Genomic DNA, 14,505 nt, shown 5'->3' on the forward strand with positions numbered 1-14,505 from the left:
TAAAACTCAATTTATTTTTTTCACTTAAGTGCCTCTTTAAGCGCAACAGAGACAAGCACGCCACCCTAACTAACCAACGCCACACAAACACGAAACAGAGAACACGAACGCTTGCTTAATGGTTACCCCACCGAGCCTACAGCAAGCGTTCATATCAGACAAGGCAGAGAGAAGGAGCAGCCAGCAGCAACCGCAGCTCTGGCCTACACTCCCAGACAGAGTACAAAAGGAACCACCGCTGCTACCGCTAGAGCGAGTGCGATCCAGACAGACAAACGAACAGAAACAGGAATAGGTCAGATAAGATCCACCGCTCTTCCGCCAGAGCGAGTGCGATCTAGGTTCAGGGACAAGACAGGAAGGAACCACTGCTCTTTCCGCCAGAGCGAGTGTGAACCAAGTAGGGAAACAGAGTTAGCAGGATCCACTGCTCTTTCCGCCTGAGCAAGTGTGATCCAAGCACAGAAACAAATGATTCACCATCGCCAACCGCTGGCGACAGTGTAATCATAAGGACAAACAGAAGACAGAACAGGCAATACAATAATACAACCTGACTGTGCTATAGGGATGCCTAATGCAATCCCCAGGAATACACTAAGATAATCTTTAGCAGACAATAGCAAGGCTGACACTCCAGGAGTGTTTCAATAGTAACAAACTATAACCAGCAAAGGATTTTGGGATCACATGGTATTTATGCTGCAAGCCTTGAAGGGAGGCGACTAGGCAATTTGCATAATCAGTATATGCAAATTCCTCAGCAGAGCAGGTCTGAAGCTTGCAAAGCAAAGACAGGTCTCTTATCCAGAGACCTGCATCCCACATACTCAAGGAATGGTCAAACAGCTGACTGCCTGTGCAGCCAGCTGAGCGGACCATTACAAATATGTTTCTAGAAATACAAGGAAAAAATCTTCCTGACGTGGACACAGATGACAATAAAACTCTACTGAAGGTTCACACTAGCGATTGCCAGTGAGACGTTCATAATTCTTGACCTGAGCTGATCAAATCGATTTCCTGTTGATTTTGATTGATCACATTTTAAACTGCATACTTTAGTCCCTGAGCAATTAACTTTTTCTCCTGGGTTATCTCCTAGGAGGTAATTTTCATATTCTCTTAATAATTTGTAATGATCTTGCAATTGAAAAAGTACCTAAAAGTTGGAGAAAAGGTACTATCAAAATTATTTTGAGTGTTTTCTTTCTTGCTAGTGGTTTAACCTCTCTGGCGGTATGATTCCTTCTGATTTTAGGGTCTAATAGCGGTACAATTTTTTCATGTGCTTTTAGACCCTAAAATCATAAAAAAATCAGAGAGTCTGCAACAGCCCCAGCACTTACCTCCCTGGGCTCCAGTGCTGCAGTTTTCCTTCTGTCCTCCGGGTGACGCTGTAACCGTAAAGTGAGATTGCCGGCTGTCGTCATGATGATGGCGATCTCACCAGGGGGAAGCAGAGCCTCGGGGTAGCGGAAGAAGAATGGTGGCCAACTTTGGGATCCCCCAGGAGGTGAATTGAAACACCTGCTGCGCGGATTGCTCTGCATAGAGCCTGCAGCGAGTGTAGGTCGGGGTTATCGCTCTGAGCTGCAGTTTAACCCCCCGACTGTAGCTCGGGGTTACTGCCAAGGAGGTTAAAGGGCGTTTTATGACAAGTTGTGAAAATATCACTGAAGTGAAAACTCAGAGAAAATTTGATTGCATATATGCCAATTTGTGTTATATTTGCATACAAGCCAACAATATAAGCAAGTATCTCTGTCACAGTTTATAGATCTGAACTTCTCCACATCCATTACAGGAAAAGAGTTTTGGCCAGTCTTCAACCTTGAATAACACCACCTAGAGATGGCAGACTAACAAGGGAAAAAAGCCACTTCATCTGAATGCTCATTTATATCCCATTATTAACATATATTACTATATTTGGAAATATTTCAAAACAGTTGACATTTTTATGTTTGTCTCCCTGAATGAATTTCCCCCAGATATTGATCCTACCTCTTCCATAATTCCCTCTTGCATCTTTAATCGTATTTGCGTAACTAATTTACCCATTACCAAAATGATCTACACTAAATTTCCATTCATGTGTAAATGCCGATACCACCACATAATTGGATTGAAAAAATTGCCGTAAAATATGCAATATGTATTTCACAGGAGGGATCACCCAATTTCCCAGACAGCCGTATATAACGCTAATATAGCACCTGTATACGTGAGTTATGTACCATTTGTGGGTGAGTTGTGTGGCAGATTTCTAATTCCCACAACATCAACAACCGTAAGAGCCGGTTAAGTTACGGCAAGGGTCGGGGAATGACTCGGTGACCTTTAATTGTAAATGCTGTCAAAGCAGCGATCAATCACTCTTTACTGTAATCAAAACCAGCATCTACAAAGATTAAAAGAAAACTGTCTTTCTCATCCACAAGATATATTGATTTTTATGATCATAATGTCACAGTGAAATATAATGGGACAAAGACATGTTTTTTGTGTAGCATACCAAATTAAAAGAATGAGATCCTCCAGTCACATTTATCTTTTCAAGCAGCTGCCGTCTGGCTGCTTTCTCACTTTTAAAGCACAATGACTTTTAACAATGGCATCGCCTTGAGAACATCCTGTGGTTTGTAGGGTAAATGTCCAATTCCGAGCAAGTTTTTGGTATTCAATTTTAGCAGGTGTCTCTCTGCACTGCTCAGAAGGAAGAAGGGCTTTTTGGCACCCACCGCGTGCCGCATAGAGCCGAACCTTGGCGTGGCTATAGCAGTAATCTGGTGATTGCCGGAACCCGAATTACTTCTCCCTCCAAGTTGCAATGACTCGGAGGGAGAATAGTATTTAATGCACACACATCCCCAGTGCATTACAAGTTACACTACTCAAGTACTGGCAGTGTTAACACGGTAAATCACGTTACTGTAGCAACGTTTGGGTTACCTGAGTACCATGGGTTTTGGTACCATGGGTTGAGCATAATTTGCAGTACACTGCTGGCGACAGTAATGGTAACAGTGGCTCCAGATGCTGCGCCTAGTCGCCCCTTGCCCTCCTCCCCCCCCCCCCCCCTCCCCCATAGCTACACCTCTGTATACCATCAAATGCCTTTTAAGCCACCAGCAAGCAAGAAAATAATCAGATTAATTTTAATATTACATTTTACCTACTGTTTAGTACTTTTTCAATTGCAAAGTTATTTTTTAAACAGAGGATGAAAAATTATCTCCTAGGAGAAAACGTAGTAGAAAATGTGAATTGAATAAGGGCCTTTGTGTGTTTATATGTACTCAACTGCATGTTGTTTCTAATGAAAAATCAAAGCAAGGATGACCTTGAATTTTTGCCGGTCATTTGCATATCAACAAATGTGCATGTTTGCCTCCAAATATTTGCAAAACATATTTTGGAACTTTCACAGTGAAGTTGCTTGAAAATGTTCTTTCTCGTTTCCAATCCATTTGGTTTTTGCACCCTCTAATATTTTTGTACATACGCTTTTCTGTACAAAAATGTGTTTTCTCTTGTGCCCATAGACTTCAATGCATTTGTGAAAATTCCTTTTCTCATACCCATATATTTTTCGTGAAAATTTTCACAAAAATGACAGTATTTGGAAATGAAAATGGCTACAATACCTCATCACTGATTAGGAGTGCCAAAGTTTGTTGCCAGTGAATACACATGCTTCACTAAACTCGGCAGGGGTGGCTGGATAGGGCCTTCTCTGCAGAGAATCTAGCAAATTAACAGCAGCCCCGAAGGAATTGCTTAAAGGACACCTGAAGTGGCATATTATTTGCTTTGGAACAATACCAGTGGCTTGTTTGTCCTGCTGATCTGCCTTTAAAGCCTCATCTACATGGTACAATTTTCCATCAGATAGATGCATCTATTAGATGGATCAAATAAGAAATTGCATTGTACGTAGACATCCAATTTGTTTCAGATCAATTTTTCGATAGATTTTGCTTTGATAAGTACCCAAAATCTATTGCAAAATCTAACGCAATCCGATTGGACAGGTTGGAAATTATCTTATAGATCCGTCCTGAGGGAAAATTGTACCGTGTAGATGAGGCTTATTACTTTTAGCCCCTGACACTGAATCAGCATGCAGATCAGGTGTGTCTGAAGTCTCTTTGTAGCAGTACTCCAAACAGAGCGGCCAACTTAAAAATAAAAAAGAGTGATACGAGGGTATTGCTAGTGTTGGTGTTCAAATTCAGAACATTGTTCCGAATTCACCTGAACACCTCACTTCCGCACCATTCAGCACTGAACCTGCAGACAAGGTCAGGGAGGAGTTCCCTTGCACTTACTTGCACTTCATGGCCTGTTTCACATGACTCCAATACTTCCTTCTTTTGGCTTTGGTAGGAGGACGTATCAGAGTCATGTGAAACACGCTGTGAAGTTTAAAGAGAAACTCCGGCCAAGAATTGAACTTTATCCCAATCAATAGCTGATACTCCCTTTTACATGAGAAATCTATTTCTTTTCACAAACAGACCATCAGGGGGTGCTGTTTGACAGATATTGTGGTGAAACCCCTCCCATAAGAAATTCTGAGGACCGTGGTACTCCTGGCAGTTTCCTGTCTGTGAGCCTTGTTGCATTGTGGGAAATAGCTGTTTACAGCTGTTTCCAACTGCCAAAAAAAGCATGCAGCAGCTACATCACCTGCCAATAGTAAAAATGTCACCATGTAATGTCAGGATGTAAATCAGGGATTTAAAAAGATTTTACAATGGGCAAACACTGACTAAATCATTTATACATAATTATTGTAAAAATGAAGCACTAATTTATTACATTTCACTGGAGTTCCTCTTTAAGTGTAAGTTTGGGCTTGTTCACACTAGGGGCCTGATTCACAAAGCGGTGCTAACAGTTAGCACGCTGGTGAAAAGCCCTTTATCACGCCTAAACTCAGTTTAGGCATGATAAGTTTAGGTGTGATAAGTTTAGGTGTAATAAGTTTAGGCATGATAAGTTTAGGTGTGATAAGTTTAGGCATGATAAGTTTAAGCACCAACTGCGTTAGCACCGTAGTGCACAGCTGATCAAAAGTTTTGCGCTAGCAAAGTCTGGTGCACTTCGCATAGAGTTTAATGGCGCTGCTTTGCGTGCGGGACTTTGCACGCTATCTACACTTATCTAAACTTAGCATGCCTAAACTTATCACACCTAAACTTATCACACCTAAACTTATCACGCCTAAACTGGCTTTTCACCAGCGTGGTGCAATGGTTATCACGCCTAAAGTCTCTAACTGGGTTAGCACCGCTTTGTGAATCGAGCCCTAGGAGCGTTTGCAGATTTTTTTTTAAGCACTGGCGCCATAAAAGCGCTTGTGCAATGACTTCCTATGAGAGTGTTCACATGTAAGCGTTTCGATTTTCAGCAATGTGCCATTTTCTGAACACTTTTGCTATAATGGAAGGTATAGGAAAAGCGCAAAACGCTTGTAAAAATGTTTTGTATAGCAATTTCCAGAGCACTTTTAAGAATAAATACATTGAATTTATTATTTTCCGGGTCAAAGAGTTCACTGCCTGACTGACGCCAGGAAGTGAAAATCTCAATTGCTCAGCAAAAGCGCTTACAAAAGTGCTTTTCTGGGCTCAAAGCGCAGGGAAAAGAACTTTGAATAAAGCACAATAAATCGCTCAGTGCTTGCAATAGCGCTGGTGATTTATAATGTGAACAAGGCCTAAGTGAACTCCCCCGACCCTATCTAGAAGTTCAGTGCTGGACAGAAGCGTAGCTATGGTTTTCAGCGTCCAGGGACAAAGACAATGCTTGTGCCTCCCCCTGGACAAAATGGGCGTGGACACACATCAGAATGTGGGCGTGGTCATGGGTGGAGAGAGAAGGACAAATGCTGTTTAGATAGCCAAATGTGCCCTTTTCCCCATAGAGAGGCGGATGTGCCCCCTTTCCCCCATTTATATAGCCAGATGTGCCCCTTTAAATAGCCAGTCGTGCCCCCTTCCCTCCTATTTATATAGCCAGATTTGCTCCCCATCCTCCTGTTTATATAGACAGATGTGCCCACTTTTTCTGCTGCTGTAATGTTTCTGCACTCCACTGCAGAGGAAGGGAGAGAAGCAGGGGCACTTTGGGCAGCCAACGAGCCGCCTCTCACAGTGCTGCACCTGGGGACATATGTCCCCCCTTGTCCACCCATAGCTACGCCTCTGGTGCTGGATGATGCACAAGTGGGGTACCTGAATTTGGTCCGATGTTCCAATTGTGAACACCAACACTACTTATTGCCAGTTTTGAAAATGTGTATATCTGTCTCCTGATGTCATCCGCTCCCTGTCTTTGGCCATATACCTTTTTGGAGAATTGTCAGCTGATCACCATCTACAACTACAGGATTCTTACTGCCACCTTCTACCTCCACACCACCCCACACCCAAAACAGCCCATTTACCACAGAGCCAAGCATCATTACTATACAGATATCCTTTGTTAAGGTTTGGTTCTCACATAAAAGGTGTACATTTCAGTCTGTGTACATCCCTGCCGATTACAGTCTTGTCCTGTCCTGTCAGTGTTGCATCAGTTTTACCTGACTGGCCTGCAAGTGTACACCTTTTATGTGTGGACACACCAACAGAACTGATATAAAAAATGACAAAACTTCACCGAAAATGTACTTCTTTCATGTGTGAACACAGCCAGAGAAACACATACAAAACTGATACAAACCTGACAGGACTGGAAATGTACAGATTTATATTTGAACACAGCATTAGAAACACATACAAAACTGATGCCAACTGTCAAAAACTGACAAGACAGGACTGGACACCTTTTTATGTGCCAACCAAGCCTCAGTTTTATATCAGTTTTGTATTTGTTTTAAAGGGTGAGTTCACACATAAAAGGTGTACATTTCCAGCCCAGTCCAGATAAAACTGATAGAAAACTGATGCAAAACTGACAGGACAGAAATGGACTGGAAATGTACAAATTTATGTGTGAACCAAGCCTAACTGTTGCTCAAAATGAACATGAAAGGTCATCCAGTAAGAAAAAAGTTTTGGGGTTTTTTTTTTAGCAAAGACTGAGTTGGCTATCTCACTAGAATAAAAAAAAAAAAAAAAAGAAAGAAAGGAAAAAGATCTTTCTTATTGCTGTTATTTTTTTTTCTAGAAAGAATATTTCTATTACATCTATTTTATGTCCCAAAAAAAAGATTGTCTGTTCATTCTAGTTCACAGACTTCGATAAAAGTACTCTTTGTACCCTTGGGCGGTACAAGTAGCTCTATGAGTTATAAAGATCAGAACTATATTAGATAAATAAAGTCATTCTAAGGACATACTATTATCACCAAAAATCTGAAAGTCAATATTTATTATCTCACTTCTAGAAGCATTCTTTTGAAGACAATCCTCATGATAACCTTAAAGTAAGTCATTCGCAGTTTCGCTGGGATCACAGTTAAATAAGATTTCTTTTTTTTTTACAAACTTTTCATTTTGCACAGCTTCCCGTTTCCCTGAACAGGAAATTGTATCTTTTTTTTTGTTCCGCATAAAATATGTGATAAAAGCAAACAGACTTTTTAAAGTATACCTTAATGTTAGGTACACAACATTCAATAGCAATATCCAGCGAAGCATGGAAAGATTCGACCAAGAGACAGGTCTCTCTCTGTGCAAATCTAATCAGAAAGAGAGATCTGTTGGCTGCCCATACATGGCAGGCCAATTTCCGATCGATCGCAGGCCAATTTCTGATCGATTTCAGCATGAAATCTCTCGGTATCGAACTTGTGATGCAGCATCTGTTGTCTCCCTGCCTCCGTTGCTGCCCCCTATTGTACATGTGTCCCCCTGCCCGTGCATTAAAATACATACTTTACCTGCCCACTGTGTACCACCACAATGCCCATCCATCTTCTGTTTCTGCTTTGCCGCCCCTACGTGGCTACCGGCATATAGCAGCACTAGAGGTGTGTATGTGAGACGTCACACACATATCACGTGCTATACGCCCGTAGCGAATGAGGCACAAATGCGTAAGCGAAAGATGGATAAGCACCGCGGCAGGCAACAGTGGGCAGGCAAAGTATGAATGCATGGGAGGGGGAGCACTATTACATTGGGGGGGAACAGTGCCAGGGGTTTCACTGCTTCGTTGCTCATCCTGATACTGCACAAGGTTACTGCCGCACATCCAATCAACCATGCCGGCCCAAAAATTTTTCAGCATTTTCCAGCATGTCCAAATCGATACATTCAACCAATTTTTGGCCAAAATTGGTTGAATCGTCGATCAATCGTGCTTGTAGTGGCTCTAAATTGTATGCAATTCAATAATAATCAAACAAATAATCTATCGGCTGCCAAATCGCCGGATGTATGACCACATCAGGTTTTGGGGTTTTTTTTGTATTCAGTTCAGCTTTTCTCCAAAGTTTTCTTCCAGGTAATATGTTCACACCTTAGCAATACAATGTCTTTTTAAGCCACCAGCAAGAAAATCCTGAACTCATTTTTACATCTACTTTGTGGTACTTTTCAATTGCATGGTGTTGAAAAATTATTTTAATTAAACAGGAGCTGAAAAATTGTCTCTAGGAGAAAAAGTTAATTAAATAAGGGCTAAGGACCCATATATAACTGGTTCACCTGAGTTTTCTCCTAGGTGATAGCTGAACAACTTGCCAAAAAAATACCACTTCCTCTCTGCCCTAACCCCCCATTTTACACTTGGCCACTGCATCGCCCCGCGTTACTCTTTCCTACCACATCCCCGCCGCAAGAGCCATGCAAGTCTATGGAAACTAGCAGACTTAACGCGACTCCCGGATGATCTGGGCCTACCACACGGATTATGCAGCAATGCAAGTAAATGGGTGACACAGTAAGTGTAAGGATGGGAGCACGGTACGACATGGCGCAAATGTGTGGACCAACAGGAATCCCAGTAATGTACTTCCTGCCCAGCAGGGAGTATGTCACTGAGTGGGGGATGCTTGGCCTGTGGTGCTCAGCCTTAAGGATAAGCAGCAGCATAAAAACCTTTAAAAAAACATTTCTTTGTATCAACTTACAGAAATCTTACAAAAACCCTGCAGTGTTTATTTCCTGGAATACTGGGGGCACAGAAAGGGTTAACCTCCAGTGTTTACATATTAGCACAGGCACACCACAGCACAACTCAGGCACAGCTGATTGTCCTGATTTACACACATTGATTACTTGCTGATAAGGCCTGATAAGACAGGCTCTCTCTAAAGACACACATACACAGTGAATTTATCAGCACCTACTGTATATGTGTTTTTTTTTTGGGGGGGGGGGGGCTGCAGTGCAAGAATTTAGGTCCGCTTTAAACCACCAGCAAGCAAGAAAATACTCATGATAATTTTGATAGCACTTTTTTTACCTACTTTTATATACTTTTCAAGTGCTGAAAAGTTATTAAAAAATAATTCATGATCACAAGACTTGCTGGAGAATATATCTTTTAAAGTGAACCAGAACTCTCTTGCACAAGACAGAAGAAAACATGAAGAAAATCACCCTGTATGTATTTACAGAGTTTAGCCTGTCTAATTTCCACTCATATGTGCCTAATCACAAGTTGTAATTTGATCTATCCCCAGTGTCAGCTGACTGCCATGGCAGACAAGCTCATTTGAAAGCACTGGATATTAACAATATGCCTGCTTCCACGAAAGCAGGAAGTAGACACACTGCAGATTTACAACAGGATTTGTATCACCTGTAACAAAGAAATGTTTTTTCTTTAAAGGTTATTATGCTGTTGAGTATCTTTTAGAGCACAGAGGAAGTTCTGAGTTCAGGTGCACTTTAACCAGTTCACCCCCAAGTGGCTTTTACCCTAACGGACCAGAGCAAATTCCACCTGTCAGTTCTCCTCCCTTTTATTCCCTAATAACTTTATTACTACTTATCACAACAAAATGATCTATACCTCGTTTTTTTCTTTGTTTTTTTTTTGGGGGGGGGGAGGGGCTTTGGAAGTATAAGTAATTTTTTGTATTAATATTGTGTATAAGTGTATGTGTATGTATGTGCCTGCATGTGTAATTTTACTTTTTGGCCCCAAGATGGCGCTAGGGAACACATTCCCATTTAATAGGAAGGGTTCACTTTTTTTTTTTACATTTGGTTACTCTGTGACCGCTTCCTGTTTTATGAATGGACGCGCCCGCTGTTCGCGGTCACGTCCATTCATTCCAGGCATTGCGATTGGGTAGAGGACTGCTTGGTCCTCTCCCCAATCACGGAACGCGGTGATCCGACGGTAAACTACGGCGGGAGCGGTGCGTACAAATCCGGATTGGCGGTGGGAGCGAGCGACTTATTAAAACGTCCTGTTGCCGTTAACAGGGTAAAACAGGAAGCAAAAACAAGAGAGGAGGCCCACCATCCAATGTTCAATAGGATGTGCCAGGCCGTCCGGTCACCATCCGGATCCAATAGTACTAGTAGGTGAGGCCAGCACCATCTATGAAGTTTCAATGCTCTTTTATTCAGAAAGTTGCATGATAGGCTGTCACATATAATGCGACGTTTCGAAGGAATCCTTCGAAACGTCGCATTATATGTGACAGCCTATTATGCAACTTTCTGAATAAAAGAGCATTGAAACTTCATAGATGATGCTGGCCTCACCCAGGGTAAAACAGGACATTTTAATAAGTCAGATTGCCGTTAATAGGTTAACAGGCAAGACAACTTACATAACTGTATTTAAATTCTGCATCTTGCCGTTTGCTTGAAACGTACGCATTACAATAAGCGTTTTCTAAATGTCTCCTATGGTAATCATGCGGTGTACACTTATCATCACTTGCCCATTGTGCGGTGCCTTGCTGTAGTGTGCCCCTGCTTTACCCAACCTGAAAACAACCAATGCCATGAAAATAAATAATCATTATTCCCCAGGAACATGTTTAGCCCTCATTTCCACTTGAATCAGCTCTGATTTGAGATTGCCATGACTCTTATCTATAATTGCTCATAAATACTCTTACCTCTCCGATTCCTCCGGATTCATTAAATTGCTTTTTGCATCTCTGTCCTACACGCTCCCATAAAAATCTCCATTAACCACCAGCCAATTTGTAGTAAATAAACAACTTATTGCAAGTTTGTGATGATAAACTTTAATGGCTTTCACAATCACTGAAATGAGATTTGTTTTTTGTTTTTAGTACCAAATTCAAGGGCATATCTGATTACATAAAAGGTGCAACATAGCCTTAAAAGGTTTACTTACTACGCTGACTGCAAATCCTGCTGACGAGAAGAGCAAACACTTGAAATGACATCAACATTTACCTTTTTTTGCTGCTCACAAAAGTTTGGGAAATTTTTGAGTGTTCATGTTTTGCGATAGAGATTAGAATTTCGAACAGAGCGCATTTTAGGCTGCTTTCACAGTGGGACGTTGCAGGCGCACGTTAGAGCAGCCTGTAACGCAGCCCAACTCACAGCAATGAAAAATCAATGGGCTGTTCACAGTGCCCACGTTGCGTTACATTGTAACGCTGCACATTCTATGAAAGTGCAGCATGCTGTGAGTTATACGCGATTTTAGCCGTGTTAGACTGTTTGCACATGCTCAGTAATGTTGTTTTAGGCTGGTTTCACAGTGGGACGTTACAGGCGCACGTTAGAGCAGCCTGTAACGCACCCCCACCGCACAGCAGTGAAAAATCAATGGGCTGTTCACAGTGCCCACGTTGCGTTACTCAGTAATGCTGCGCCATAACAGAACGTACTGCATGCAGTACTTTATAAGCGGCAGAGCCGCGTTAGACTGCTTGCACATGCTCAGTAATGTTGGGGAGGAGCGGAGAGCGGCCAAGCACATGGCTAATTAATATTCACTGCACTCAGTGACGTGCAGTGTTTACTTCCTGGAGCGGCCGCTCTGTGCGGCGATTGGCCGGGCGGGACCACGTGATGCCGCATGCGTCCAAGACTGCGCATCACGGCATCACGGACGCCAGAGTGAGCTGCACAACGAGGCTCACTCTGACGTCCACATTAGAGAGCACCAGGCGTTGCATTTGGGGCACGTTATGCGACCATAACGTCCCCTAAAACGCAACGTCCTGGTGTGAAACCAGCCTTATTGTTTTTTGTATGCAGGAGAGGAGGAGGGGAGAGTCCACATGGCTAATTAATATTCACTGCACTGCAATGCCGGTTCTCTTCCTGCTAGCAATGATTCATATGAATCATTCTCTGCCTGCTAAATGCGATTCATATGAATCATTCTCTGACTGCTAGCAATGATTCATATGAATCATTCTCGGTTTCTGCCTGCTAGCAATGATTCATATGAATCATTGCCGGTTCTATTGAACGAAAAACGGCGCACCAAGAGCCGCATAACGCAACTCTATGTAGCGTCCACCTTTGGCACCACCATGCGTTGCGTTAGGGGAACGTTATGCGACCTTAACGTCCCCTGCAACGCAACGTCCCACTGTGTAAGAGCCCTTAAAGTATAACTAACTATCACAAACAATTGTACAAGCAGTAGAGTGTTGTACCGTGTTAGCCATGAGTAAAAGCAAGGAGTTTTGAATCAGGATGATACCATTTATTGGCTAACTTAGAGATGGATAAACAGTGAGCTTTCGGCTTATAAAAAGCCTTTGACGGACTGGTTCCTGACAAACACTGAAAAACACAGTGTTTGTCAGAAACCAGTCCGACGAAGGCTTTTTATAAGCCGAAAGCTCACTGTTTATCCATCTCTAAGTTAGCCAATAAATGGTATCATCCTTCCTGATTCAAAACTCCTTACAAAAAATTGTAAAATTAAAAATACATTCATTTAAAATGTAGATTTCTCCCAGAGAAAAAAGCATTATAAATGATTTGTTTCTTATGTCGCTGTCACTTATATTAGGTAGTGAAAAGTTGACATTTCTGACAGGTTTTGGAGTAGTCCATCTTCTCATGGGGGATTCTCAAGTATTTCTTTATTTACAAAAGCACTTACTGAATAGCAACTGCCAAAACAGTGTGCAAACAAGTAGGGAAGCAGGACAGCATCTCTGTATAGATTATTTTGAGGGGGTGGTTTTGAAAAGAATAAAGGTAATACTGAGAATCCCTGTGAGGAGATAAACTAGTCCAAAATCTGTCAGACTTTTATCTATTAGTGTAAGTGACAGCAACAGAGGGCAAAGAAATAATTTATAGTGCATTTTACTTTGAGTGAATGTACATTTTATATGTATGTATTTAAAGTAAACCTGTTGCTTGATAGCTCTGCTGATCTATCTGGCTGCAGTAGTGTCTGAATAACACCAAAAACAAGCATGCAGCTAATCTTGTCAGATCTGACAAGGATGTCAGAAACATCTGATCTGCTGCATGCTTGTTCAGGAGCTATGGCTTAAAGTATTAGAGTCAGAGGATCTGCAGTACTGCCAGGCAACTGGTATTGCTTAAAAGGAAATAAATATGTAAGCTTCCATATACTTTAACTCACACCTCAGGTTCACTTTACATTTTACACATTTTCGCAATAGGTGTCCTTAAGGCTGGTTTCACAGTGGGACGTTAAAGTCCCACGTTACAGCAGCCAGTAACGCAGCCTAACTCACAGCACTGTAAAATCAATGTGCTGTTCACAGTGCCCACGTTGCGTTACATAGTAACGCAGCACTTTTAAACAAAGTGCTGCATGCTGTACGTTATACTGGGCTAAGCCACGTTAGACTGTTTGCACATGTTCAGTAATGTTAGAGGAGAAGGTCTCCCCTCCTCCTCCACGGCCAGCCACATGGCTAATTAATATTCACTGCACTGTGGTGACTTGTGGTGGGACTGTAGTGTTGTCCGGATCATAAACGAATCGTACATTTGATCCGGATCTTTTTTGTGAGTCGAATCATCTGGATCACCACAATGAAAGATTCGGTTCACAGTGGATGTCTGTCTGAAAGAAACACGAACATACAGAATGTACAGTGCAGAGAAAGCCCTGTCCTGCTAGTCATTTCACCCCCAGTCAGGCTTCCCTAGTAAAATGATTCAAATGATTTGGTTCAAAGATCCGGATCTTTTCAATGTTCCGATTCAAATGATCCGAATCCTTCAAAAGATCCGGACTTCCTATCACTAACCTGGATCGGCTGCTTTGAGAGCCGCATAACACAGCTCAATCTGACATCCAACTGCAACACCACCATGTGTTGCGTTAGGGGCACGTTATGCGACTATAACGTCACCTAAAACTCTTGGTGGGAAAGTATCCTTAAAGAAAAGTTAGGTGAGAGGAGTATGAAGGGTGCTCTTGTGAATTGCTGGCTTCCATTCCATAAAATGCTATTTGCCTGACCATTGTGTTGGTGTCCTGCCTGTAGCATTTTGTAAGGATCCTGTTTATAAAGAACTAAACAGGCATTTCAGTACTAATAACTAAAAAGATTATTCTCAATCCCATACTGTGTTATTTGCCATATTTATA

General features: G+C 42.0%; 1 long non-coding RNA gene across 2 annotated transcripts in view; it reads right to left on the reverse strand.

Annotated features, from left to right (window-relative positions):
- LOC137545432 (uncharacterized) overlaps positions 1-6,802 on the reverse strand; it is a 62,671-nt gene extending 55,869 nt beyond the window's left edge. For both annotated transcript variants that reach the window (XR_011026033.1, XR_011026032.1), the window contains exon 1: positions 6,736-6,802. This is a non-coding gene — a long non-coding RNA (uncharacterized lncRNA). The remainder of the gene's footprint in view (positions 1-6,735) is intronic.
- Between the last annotated feature and the right edge of the window lie 7,703 nt (positions 6,803-14,505).

This window comes from Hyperolius riggenbachi, chromosome 1 (genome assembly GCF_040937935.1).
Source record: "Hyperolius riggenbachi isolate aHypRig1 chromosome 1, aHypRig1.pri, whole genome shotgun sequence".
Classification (NCBI taxonomy): Eukaryota; Metazoa; Chordata; class Amphibia; order Anura; family Hyperoliidae; genus Hyperolius; species Hyperolius riggenbachi.